Source organism: Chionomys nivalis, chromosome 14 (genome assembly GCF_950005125.1).
Source record: "Chionomys nivalis chromosome 14, mChiNiv1.1, whole genome shotgun sequence".
NCBI classification, from domain to species: Eukaryota; Metazoa; Chordata; class Mammalia; order Rodentia; family Cricetidae; genus Chionomys; species Chionomys nivalis.
The window spans coordinates 57,198,369-57,211,363 of record NC_080099.1 but is presented as its reverse complement, the minus strand read 5'-3'; the positions used below and the strand labels follow the sequence as shown (position 1 = coordinate 57,211,363).

The following is a 12,995-nucleotide window of genomic DNA, read 5'->3' as shown; positions in this document are numbered from 1 at the left end:
CTGCTCTCAGACTAGTCATGTGACGTGGGGGTCTAAACTCTCACTCCTCCTGCCCTGTACACCCCAGTGCTGGTGTTACAGAAATGAACCATTACGGCCAGTTCTGGCTTACTGTTTTTGAAGTACCTAAGTGTAGGATGTATTTTTTTAACGAGTACTTTGTTCCTTTGCATATACATTTTTATTGATCCTTTCAGAAATTCTTGGACATCTGTATTGTTCTCTCTTTTGGCTATTATAAATAGCAACATGAATATTTGTGAACAAGTTAGAACCTCTTCAATTTTCTGAGGGAAATATCTGTGAGATTGCAGGGCCCTGTGTTAACTTTCTAAGAACCCAGCACACTTTTCCGAAGTGGCCAGTTTTACAGTCCCATAATAAATGAAGGTTGTAATTTGTCCACCTCCTCAGTAACCATTCTTGTCTGGGTTTCTACCTTTTTAATTGCAGCCATTGTAGTGGGTGTGAAGAGTTTTTCTATTATGGTTTTAATTTGCATATCCCTAAGTGACTAATGATGCTGAACATTACTTATAATCATCTACATATTTCCTTTGATAAAATGTGTATTTTTTCATTCACTTGTAAATTGATTATTAGCCTTCTTTATTGAGTTCGAGAAGTTCTTTGAAATAATCTGAATACAAATCCTATATGAGTATACTGGTTGCAAAAATATTTTCTTCCAAGCTAAGTGCATCTTTCTCTTCTTTTGGACATTATTTTCCTTTTAAAGGTCACATTTTATTCAAACTATAGTTCCCGGGTGGACCATTACCAGGCCAATGACTGACTTGGTTTCAAAATATCACATTAGTACTTTTTAAAATGGCACCTTTTAGGTCATGCAGGCACTGTAGCCCAGTTTGTAATTCCAGCACTTGGGAGGTGGATTTGCTTTTCAATATAGTACTTGAAATAAGGAGATTAGTAAAACAAGGTAGTAAAACCGTAGGGATAATTTTGAATGTCCTTTTTTGACGAGCTGGAACCCTAACTCAAGGCTCCTCACAAGGTTCCATTCCCAATCGATTGACAATATAGATTTAAAAGATTAAAATGGGGCCACTAACATCTATGGAGGTCTTATCGCGTGGTTCCTGCTCGTGGTTGGCAAGTAGTAAGATACAAGCCTCTCAATGAGCTATTGGGAAAACGCAAAGGCGGGAGGTTGGTGGGTTGCACCGGGGTGATGTCTGGGCCCAGGACTCTTGTCTTGCACGGTGCAGGGAGGCCAAGCTTGGTTCTGAGAATGAGTAGTGAGGTCGGCTTCACCAGGGAGAGGGGTGGAAGGGGTGGAAGGCATGAGCAAGCAGTCCCCTATTCTGCGGCGGAGGCGGGGGGCGTATTTTTTTTTTCTGGTCCCCCGAGGTCCGGCGGCCTCTTCCGGCGGTGCGGGCCGGTGGCCTCCCCTCACCGCCCACCCTCGGTCGTGCATTCGGTGGCCGGCGCCGGGCTCTCCCGAACCACTCATCCCGCCACAGGTGGCTCCGCATCAGGCGTGGCCTCGTGCGGCGCCCCGGGCCTGAACGCAGCGACAGGCGCCTTCGATTTCTGCCGCCCGCGACCGGCTGGCTCCCCGAGCTCTACTTGCCGCCGCCGTCTTTGTCCGGACACAGGTGGGGCCACCTCTCTGCCCGAGGCCCCGGCCGCGACACCCCGATTCCGCGCCTCGGGGCGGGCGGGACAGGAAGCGATGGCCGCGGCGACACGCCGGAACCAACCGCGGCCGGGGCCAGGGGCGCAGCCGGCGGCGGCCGAGGGGCGCCTGCCGCGGGGGAGGGGTCGGGCATCCGGTGAGCGCGGCCCCCGCCTCCCCCGCGCAGCCGCAGCGGCCCGCGAGGACTGCGCCCGGGCGGCCTGGCGCGCGCGCCCCGCGCTGACAGAGACGCCGGGGCGAGCGCCGGCCGCGGCTGCATGAGGCTCGGCGGGAACTAGCGCGCCGAGCCCGCGAGGCCCGGCGCCGAGGCTGGGGGGCGGGCGCGGCGGAGGCGGAGCTCGGGCCGGGCCCGCCCGCTCGCGGGGGCGCCGCCGGCAGAGGCCGTGGAGGCGGCGCGGCGGACGGCGGCCCGAGAGGAGCGCCCGCGCTGCGGCCCGCGGGAGCGCGCCGCCACCGCCCGCGCCGGCCTGAGGAGCGCCCGCCGCCGCGCGGGCCGAGGTGAGTGAGTGCGCGGCAAGCCGGCCGGTGGCGCGGGAACGGGGCGAGGCGGAGGCTCCGGCGCGCCCGCGTCCTCGGCCCTTTGTGGCCGCGCGGCCGGCCGGGAAGCGGAGTCCGGCGGCGGGGAGTCCCGGGTTGCCCGGCGCGCGGCGTCTCCCTCTGCCGGGCGACCGCGCAGAGCTGCGAGTTGACGTCCTAGTTTGACATTGAGTTAGAAACCGTTTTTCTTCGGAAGACGGAAGTTTAGTTTTATTGACAGAGGTAGGGCTAAACATGGCTCCTGGCTTCGGCCGAGTGGGACTTGCTGCCGCGGTGCCGGGCTGACCCCGGCGGGTCCGGAACGACGGGGGAGGGCGCGCAGGCCGGGGCCGAGGTCTGTGCCCGGGAAGTAGCGGGCTCCGGGCAGTGGGAATGAATGAAGGAGAGAGGCCACTCACCCGCAGCACAATGCCGTGAGAGACCGGCCAGGAATCGGGATGACTTGCCTCGTCACTGCCTCTCACCTAGTCAGCCTTGCCGAGAGGACCCCCTCCGGCCCCCCACCAAATTTATGACCTTGGCTTTATTTCAAAGCCACTGAAACCAACCTCGCTTGGCATTTCTGGTCCGTGTGGGCAAAAGTCAGAATAGTCTTCGTGATCTTGAATTGTTTCTGGAGGACAGATAATGTCACCTAAACCGCACTTTGTGTTTAATAGTAAGTAGTACGTATCTTTCTAATCTTACCAAGAACTCCAGAAAGTAGGAGATCTTGTGCTAGTTTTCATAGATGGAGATGAGGCCCCAAGAAGTTAAAGTTTCCAGGTCACACGCTGCAGAGTTGAGAGTCAGACCTAGGGGACTTTGTGCTTAAGTGCCCTTTCCTTCGGGTCTGTGCCTGGCCCAGGGTCGTCCTTTGGGGGTAGCCATTGACCACATGTGGTTACCTAAATTTAAAAAGTTCAGCGCCTCACTCAGTAGCCACTTCTCAAGGATTCATGAGCCAAGTGTGCAGCAATTGAATAGTGCTAGTCTTGACCGTCCATCCATTTACTTACCTGGTAAATATTTATTGATTGAGTGTTAGGTCTTGGGAATACTGTGGTAAATGAGAGACAGAGTTCGGGAGCTTGCATTTTACAGGACAGTTTGAAGATTTTCCCGTGGTACCTCAGCCTTGGTAATTCTTTCAAATGTGGTTCGTGAACTAGAAATATCTTCATTACCTGGAGAGTCTCAAAGAAATACTTCAGACACCCTTCCACGTCGACCGAATTAGTATCTGTTTTAACAGAATTCCTGGTTGTGTGTGGTTTGAAACTTGAGACGCCTTTATTGAAAAGTCAACGATATTAGAGAATGTTTCTTGGTTTGTTTGGTACCTGTTTTATTTCGTTACTATACGTATGGGTGTTTTGCCTGCGTGTATGTCCAGAAGAGGGGTTCAGATCCCTTGGAATTGGAGTTACAGATACTTGTGAACTGCCATGTGGGTGCTGGGAAAGGAGCCTGCGTTGTCTGGAAGAGCAGACAGTGCTCTGTACCATCAAGTTCTCTCTCTGGCTCCATTTGTTTTAAGCAGCAGACTGTACGGCTTTTGGGAGCGCTCATCATTTGTGCAAATGTTAAGTGTCTTCCTCAGTGGAGTTTTATAAACTTATCGAAAGCAGAGATTGTTGTAGCTTTCTCCCCTAGCCATGTGTTCCTGTAGACTTTACAGCCCTTGATAAGTTGTAGACACCAAGTAACTGTGCGCTGAGTAAATGAATGAGCCGCCCGAGTGGGTAAGACTGGTTGTCAGTGGCTCCTGGTGAGACCATGAGGCAGAGTTATAATGAAGGTGTTTGTAGGCTCTCTTCTGGGAATTCTAGCCACCTGGATGGAGTTTTGCTCCTGGCATGGTTTACTGACCTTCCCTTCCTACTCTCTTGATTCTGTTTCTGTGTTGAGACAGGGTCTCTCGCTGTGACCTAGGCTAGCCTCAGCTCACAGAAGTCTTCAGCCTCACCTCTCCAAAGGAAGGGATTATAAACTTGAGCCAACAACAGGCCTGGTGTGTGTCACATGGGTTCCTGCACGCATGTGTATGTGTTTGTGTGTGTGTGTGTGTATGTATTTTGCTACAAGTTCTCACTATGCAGCCCCCTTGTTGAAATGGTGTATCTCATTGACCTCTAACTTGGTGATACTCTTGCTTTAGCCTACCAAGTACAGGGTTTATATGGCCAATAGGTCTGTCTGTCTCTCTTTAGTAACATGAAATTATATTAATAAATTCTAATTTTAATAATATGTTAGTACCTATTGTGTGTGTGCGTTTTAAAGATTTATTTGTGTTTATGTGTATTGCTGTTTTGCTTGTATGTATGTCTGTGCACCTTGTGCATGCAGTGCCAGTAGAGACCAGAAGAAGGCATTAGATCCCTTGGGACTGGAGTTACCATTTGGTGCTGGAAATTGAACTCAAGTCCTTCGAAAGAGAAACCAGTTCTCCTAACTGCTGAGCCATCTCTCTAGCCCTTTTTTAAAAAGCTAAATTTGGATTTAGCATTAATTTTCCATTAATATGCTCCTTTGCTCCAAAATCTAATCCAAGATACTACATTATATTTAAGCAGCATGTCGCCTAGTCTTTGGTATGCGACATCTTTCTGAAACCTGTCTTGTTTTTCATAAGTTTGGCCTGGAGGAATGCTGGCTTTTTCTTTTTTGCTGTGTTTGTTTCCTTGAGACAGGTTTGTTGCTTGGGCAGTTACTGTCTCTCTGACTCAGCCCAGGAGTACAGGGACTAGAGGTATGGCCCACTGCACCTAGGCTTTTGCTGTTTGTTTATGGATAACTTCCACAGACCAGATAAAATCATCTAGTCTTGGGAGTAGGCTCTCATTTTATGAAAAATAACACAACAGAGGTAATAACACTGTTTCTATACTCATTTATGTACTACATGCCCTTCTTATACTTTGGTAAAATAGAGGAAAGGGATACACCAAGAGTGGACACTTACAGCATGCTCATTTATTCACTTAGCATGTATTGGGTGATTAGTGTGTGACAGGCCCAAAGTAGATTGAAGGTGACAAGAGAACAGGGCAGCATTAAATGATACAGTGGAGTCTAGACTTAATGACCATAGCTTGCAGCTAGTGCTGTAGAGGATGGTGGAGCGCCTGGGTGGGATAAGGGATGCGGAGAAGGAGGGGGAGTCTCTGCTTTTGGTTGGCTAGGTTGCTAGAGTGGCAGTTGAATTGTCTTTGGTTTCTGGGTATCCTCCCCACTTACTCCCAGATTGGCTTATCCATCTTTGTTATGTGACAACACCCACATGTGTCTTTCTCCAAAGGCATCATGTTTAGTTCTGGCTTTGTACTTTTATATGATTTTCTTTCTTCCAAGATTACCGTTTCCATCCCTGCTTGTGAAAGTGCTGCTTGCTCCTTCAGAGATTGGATCACATTGTCTGCCCTTTATGAAGACCTTCACTGTTGTTTTATGCTGTGAGTTCTTCTTAAGTGTGTTTGAGGGTAGGCATCGCATTTGATATTTGTGTCTGTATTCTCTGTCCAGGATGATTGACTGATAAAGGCCTAACTGAGCTCTGCAGTGTTCACATTTAGAACACTTTAGAACAGTGCACTGGTGGCTTTTTCATTGAATTTTCAAATTTTAGTTTATTATTTTATGTGTATGGGTGTTTTACCTGCATGCAAGTCTTTGTTCTACTTGGGTGCCTGGTGCTCACAGAAGCCAGAAGGTATTGATTCCATGGGCCTGGAGTTACAAATGGTTTTGAGATGCCATGTGGGTGCTAGGAATCAAACCTAGATCCTCTGGAAGAGCAGCCAGTGTTCTTAATTGAAAAACCATTTCTCCAGCCCCCTAAATTAAACTTTTTAAAAGAGAGATTTTCTCTTTGTAGCCCTGGCTGTCCTGAAACTCACTCTATATATAGATCAGGCTGGCCTTGAACTCACAGAACGGCCTCTTCCTCCTGAGTGCTGGGATTAAAGACGTGCGCCACGACTTCCCCATTAAATTGACTTTTGTTGTGTGGTTACTGTAGGCCCACATGTAGCTCTAAGGACAGCTGAAGAAAGTCCCTTGTACCCTTATCCAGTTATTCCCACTGCTGTCATCTTGTAAACTACAGCCCAGGTAGCCAGGCTGGTCTCTAGTAGTGAAGGGTAGCCTTGAGTTCCTGATCCTTCTGCCTCTACCACTCAAGTGTCTGGATTATAGGCATATATCATCATGCCCAACTTGCCTTATTGTTTTTAATATGTTTGTCTTAGTCACTTTGAATATTTGAAGTGACTTTCTGTAAACGGTATATAGTTACATCATGTTTTACAATCTATTCAGCTAGGCTCCCTTTTCATTTATGTATTTAGGCCATTTATATGTAACGTAATTATTGCTATATTAGGGTATACACCTGCCAGTTGACTTTTGCTTTCTGGTTTTTCTTTTTCAGACTTGTGGATTTCAGGAACATTTAAACTTTTTTCTCATCTTGCTCTATACTGTTTTAGGGTATAATTCTTTTTTTTTCTTTTGATTTTTAAGCACTTTTCAGGGGTAGAGTGGGATAGGATAGGCAGGAGCAAGGAGACCCAGTCTCACTCTGTAGCTCAGGCTGGCCTAGAACTCACTATGAAGACCAAGCTGATCATGACCATCCTCTGGCCTCCGGTCCTGGTATTGGGGTTATTGGTGAGCACCACCCTTGCTTGACTCAGAACTTCTGTCATTGTTTTAAGATAGGTCTGTGAAAAAGTCCTTTCTTTTCCTTTATGTGAGATTATCAGTTCCCTTTAACTTTCTCTTCCAGTCCATCAAAAACACTCGCTTTCCCATCTGGGCCTTGTGGTTCCAGGTAAGAAATTTGCTCATTTAAGTCACATTTCCTCTGTGGCTTTCTTGTCTTTCATTCTTCTTAGAGCTTTTTCTTTTGTTTTTATGTTTTCTGATGCTTGTACCTTTTGATATGGATTTCTTTGTGTTTATCCTGTTTGGGGATGCACTTAGCATTCCAAATCTTTAGCCATATTCTGTTGTCAAATTTAGGGAGTTTTCACCATTATTTTTTGAGTACATTTTTAGCCTAATTTTTCTGTTCCCCTTCCTTGTCAGACTGACAGCTTGAGCAGTAGCTCTTGTTTAAGAGTGTCTGTGATTTGCCAGTTGTTCTTCAATCTTTCTGCTGCTCTGGTTGGATACTTTGTGCTACTCTGGCTTCCTGTGTATTTCCTCTGTCCCTGAAGGCACCCACCTACTTTTTATATTTTTCAGCTTTTTAAATTTCCATTTGGGTCTTCATCTGCTACTTATTTGCTTAGGGTTTTTTTTTTTTTTAACTTGTTTAGAGAGTCATTGTAATTGTTGAAGCATTTCTGTCAAGCTATTGTAAAATTGATAATTTTAGTACTATTGGTGTTCTTTTAGTTTGAACTCTACATTTCTTGGACTAGTGTGTGTGTGTGATTAAAATCTGGATATTTTCATGTTCTCTGATATGCTAGTTCTTTTTTAAGCTTTCTGTTTTCACTGGAGTTTGGAGGGGGTGTCACTTCAGCAGAGGAAATGAAGGAGGAACATTAGTTACTACCTTGTTGTCACTAAGAGGATTCAGAAGGCCCGACATGGTGGTGACACAAACTTTTAATCCCAGCATTCACTAGACAGAGGCAAGTGGATCTCTGTTAACTCAAGGCCAGCCTGGTCTACAAGTAAGTTGCAGGACGGCTAGGTCTGATACATAGAAAAACCCTATACCCTGTCTCGAAAAACAAAAACAAAAAACAAGCCAAAAAGAGAAATCAGAAGTACAGGCTCACCGGGAAGGTGAGGTGGTATGGAAGGACTGGTGCCTTGTTAAGCTAATGTGGATGAGAGCTCTGGCTCCTGTTGTGGTTCGAGTGTGAATTGTTTGATCATTTGGGCCATAGCTAGCAACACAGTTTGGGAAAGTTGTGAACTTTTAGGAAATGGAGTCTCAATGGAGAAAGGGTCACTGGGGTGGACCTTGAGACTTTATAGCCTGGTTCTGCTTCCTATTCATAGGCTGCATCTTGAGTGTGGGTGCATTGTGACCAGCTTGCCTTCTGCTTCTTGACACCATGCCTTTTCTCTCTGTTGCCATGTGTTCCCACCACACTAGACTGGTCTTTAAGTTGTTTTGTGAGAATATTTTATCACAACTGCCGACCTTGAGCTCTGGAGTGCTGCCTTGGTGAGGAGGATTTAGGGTCTGGTTACAGCTTATGAATGCAAAGCCTTCTTACCTCAGTTCTTCTAGGTGTTTGGTGAATTTCTTCTTAAAACCACTGTCTTGCTGGACTGTCTCTTTCCTAGTCCTCCGAATAACCCAAGCGGGCTTCAGTTGGGACTTTGTTTCTGCCTGTTTGCATTTCCAGGTTATTGGCATCATCTGCTTCAGATCTGGGGTACAAGGGGTAAACAAATCACAGAGACTTCTTATTTGTGCCACTGTTCTTGTACTTAAGCTGATGGCCTGCCTGCCACCTCTTTCTAGTTCTTTAAAGTGATCTTCCCCGAGCTTACCAGATGAACAAATAACAACAGAACCTAGGCTTCTCATGTTTATGTGTGCTATCCCCCATCTTTATATATCTATTTTACTGTTAGAAAATATATCCCTGGAGAGTTAGTATTAGACATTCCTGTCTAACATAAAGTAATTTTTAGTGCATAAAAATATGAATTGCAAGAAAAAGAAAGTTGCCATATAAAATTTCTATCTTAAAAGTTTTTCGTCTTGTATATTGGTTTCTGAGTGCTTACTCCAAGCCTTCTTATGGACTGGATACCAGGTTGTTGTCTAGGGACTATATTTTGACTACAATTGCATGGTACTACTAGTTGCTTCTTTTGAAAACAGAATTTAGTTACTTTTAAAATTGTGCCAATGTGTTTGCATACAAGCCCACAGCGCACATGTGGAGGTTTGAGGACAACTTTCCGGAGTTGGTTCTCTTCTTCTACCATGTGGGTCCTTGGAATAAATGGATTGAACTCAGGTCATCAGACTTGGAGGTAGGTACCTTTACCTCCTGAGCTGTTTTACAGACCCACTTCCTTTTAAAACATTAAGCCAGTGATTAGATATCCAATTTAACTTTCCTCCTGATGTTTTCCTTCAATTTTTATAGGAACATCTGTAATATTTCTAAGGTATATAGAACAAAAGTAACGAGAGTTGACAGGACAGCTCTGACTTAAGGGGATCTGGTTTTCTTTGATTTTTTTTTTAATTCTTCTAAGTTCTTAGAAATTATAAAATAATTGGCTTGGAGGGATGGCTCACAGGGTTGAGGCACTTGTCTTCTATCTAGGTGTCCTGAGTTTGATCCCTAAGACCCCTATGATGGGAAGAGAGACCTGACTACCATAATTTGTCACCTGACCTCCACACATACTCATCCTCAAAGAAAGAAAGAAATACAGTAACCTTTAAAAATTACTCAATAATTACCTTTTTATAAGAATAATTTATAAGTCATTGTCATCTTTGACTTGTTGAGGACACACTGGGGGTTTGTAAAGCTCTCTAGGCACAGGGTTAAGGATTGAGCCTGAAGTAACCTCCACAGGTTCATGCTTTGAATGCTGGGCTCTCAGATTGTGCTGTTTTGAAGGCTCTAGAGCATTCTCCAAAAGCTGTAGAAGCAGATCAGTAGAGGAGGGCCTTTGGAAATTACACCTACTTCTAGTTCTGCTTGATCTTTCTGCTTTCTGGGAAACCTGCTGGGAGCCTCTGCCGCATGCTTCCGCTACTTTGACTTCTACTATACTAACTCTGTTGTGCTAGATTGCAGCCTTCTGAAGCTACATCTGAAACAAACCCTTCTTCCCTAAGTTGTTTTCTGTCCTTGGGTCCAAACACTAGCAGGCACTGGATAAGACCTTACTGGAAATCTGAGAAATGATTTGAAGACTATTCTTTAGGTCCAGTTCTTGCTAGATTTTTGTGTCTTTAGCAGTTACCATTTGTTTTCGGTTTTCTGTTTGCTTGTTTTTCCCACTTTCCTTTACAGAAGGGAATGGTTCGCACTGATTGGTGGCACCACGTGCACACTTAAGTTCCTAGTTGTTTTTGGAATTATATAATGTACTTGGTAATTTATTGTTCAAATTGAAGAGTGGGAAGCAGTTTTTGGAAGATTTTTTGTTTGATTTCCTTTTTTTTTTTTTGAGATAGGGTCTCACTGTGTAGCTTTAGCTGTCTTGAAACTTGCTATATAGATCAGGCTAGCCTTGAACTCAGAGATCTGCCTGCCTCTGCCTCACAGGTACTGGTTAAAGACATATGCCACTATACCTGGCAATTTTGGGGAGTATTAAAGCTCTCATTTTACAATTCCTAGGAATCTGTGAGTTATTAGCAAATACTGGTGTTACCTATTCCTGTGCATAGCAGATGCCCTAAGAGGGTAGAAAGGCTGCCCTTCTCATAGCGAGGCTGACTACTTTGGAGATTAAAGTCCACACTCTGTATTAGAGGGGAAGAACTTTTAAGTATTTTTAATATTTTTATGCAAAGAGAATACAATAGAAGCATAAGAAAACTAAAATAGCAAGGTGGTGGTGGTGTACAACTTTAATTCCAACACTAGTGAAGCAGAGGCAGGTTGATTTCTGTGTGTTCAAGGCCAGCTTGCTCTACAGAATGAGTTACAGGATAGCCAGGGCTACACAGAGAGACCCTGTCTCAAGAAAGCAAAACCAGCCAACCTACCAACCAAACAAAAAACCCTAAAACAGCATTGCCACTGGCGATAGAGATAGTGTGGCAAGATGTTCTTTCATCTGTAAGTTGGGAATGAGAAAGTGGACGGAAGAGTGAGTGGGCCAGTTGTAGGCAGAGAATCTTTGAACGGGGCTGGAAATTCTTTGAGGAATAAACTTTGGGACATTTCAGGGCATGAGATGGAAAGAAAAGAAGCTTTTGACTGAAAGTGCTTTTATTTTTTTTTTTTTTTCACACAAAAACAGATAATTTTATTTTTCAAAGGATGAAAAGACAAAATCCAACTTTTGTTACTCAGTGCTAGTAAGACTTTAAAGCCAAAGGGGTCTCAGAACATTAATAAAGGAAAGTTTCTCTTCCCAGGCAAGAGTTTAGCTCTTGCTAAAACTCATATACAAATTCGCATATTCATACACTGCAGGTGACCTTCCACCCACCCTATGGAAGGAGCCCCAGAGAGCTTGCATCCTCCTACACCATGCGATGCTGCAGGAAGAGGATGGCTCTGTGAACCAGGCAGCAGGCCCGCAACAGGTTTGCAAAACTGGCAAACTTATCAGCTGATTCTTACCCTGTGGTGAACTGTGACTTCAGAAGGGAAAGGCTGAGGGGAACGGGTGCAACAGTAAGTCAGTTTCAGCAGGTTGGAGTGCAGGTTATTGATAATTGAAAATGTGACTGTAAAACACAGTAGATAGTATTGGTTGTGTGCCAAGCACTGTTTTAAGTAATCTACTTATGTGAACTTGTTTGGTCTTTATAAGGTTAAAGGATGTGGATAGGTTAAGTGGTGGAGTTGATTTTCCTTGTCATTTTTTTATAAATTATTTAATGTGTTTGGGTGTTTTGTCTACGTGTATGTCTGTGTACCATTTGCATGCCTGGTACCTGCTAACGCCTGAAGAGGGTATCTGATTCCCTAGAACTGGAGTTACAAGTGGTTATGAGCTACCATGTGGGTGCTGGGAATTAAGTCCTGGTCCTCTAGAAGAACAGCCAGTGCTTTTAACCTCTAAGGCAGCTCTCCAATCCCCTTGTCATCTTTTAACATGTCAGTCTTGCTCCAGGTTTATAGATTTGGCTGTCAAACTAGATTGCCTTGCTAAGGTAGCCTGGGCAACGTTGAGAGGGACTTTGAAGGCCAGGGAGAGGTTTCAGACAGAGACTCATGTGGTCTTCCATGTTGGTCATGGTCTTGCTGTATACACATCTGACTTTGAACTCCTGGTCTTCCTGTCTCCATCTCCCAAGTGCTGGGATGACAGGTTTGTGCTGCTACACTGACTTTGAGAGGGCCTTTGAAATACCAAGTAGAAAGTGTATGGATGTTGGGAAGCGTGAAGAGCGCTGAAGAGATTGACTAAAACATTTAATGATATGGTTGGAATTCATATTGAGTATACATGGAGATAAATACGTAATTGTTATTTCAAAAGACCATAGATAAGAAAAGAGGCCCCACATGGCAGCAGGAATATTCAGATGCATTTTTAGAAAAGTAATCAGGCATTATCAATGGATGAAAGAACATTTTGACACTTGACCCCTAAAAGGATACCATTATTAACATTATGAAGGAAAAAGAGGGTTATAACTAGAGCAATTAATGTATTTGAGTTTTCTTTTTTCTCTTCAGTGCTGAAAATTGAACCCAGAGTGCTTACTAGGCAAACACTGTGTCATTGAATTACCCATCCCTCAGGGAATATCTCAAGACATGTCCAGTTCTGAGTGCCAGAGAATGACTCCAGGTGGACTTTACTGCAGGTGCCATTGTTGAAGGACTGGACCTTGTTGGGAAAGGTTAAGTTTGGAGTTTTAAGATAGAATCTTTAACCTAGAAATGAAAATAGGGAGAGGTTGAGAGGGCTCAGGCATAAATCTAAGGGAATACTTGCATTTGGGACCCACAAGAATGAAAAGATTGAACACATTTTTATTTTCTCCTGTGGGCCAAGTACTATGAATGCAGAGCGAACAAAGCAGATGCTTTCTGTCTTTGTTGATCATGTGATCCAATGAAGCATACAGAGTTAGAAGCAAGTAAGTAATAGATGTGTGTAGCTGAAGGGCCTGTATCTGGGA

The 12,995-nt window shown here is 44.8% G+C and overlaps 1 protein-coding gene across 1 annotated transcript in view; it reads left to right on the top strand.

Moving 5' to 3' along the window:
- The first annotated feature begins 1,846 nt into the window (after window positions 1-1,846).
- The window catches only part of Galnt1 (polypeptide N-acetylgalactosaminyltransferase 1), a 74,397-nt gene continuing 63,248 nt past the window's right edge, over window positions 1,847-12,995 (top strand). Inside the window, exon 1 of the mRNA XM_057788829.1 lies at window positions 1,847-2,161. The gene's annotated coding sequence lies outside the window, so the exon portion shown is untranslated. The remainder of the gene's footprint in view (window positions 2,162-12,995) is intronic.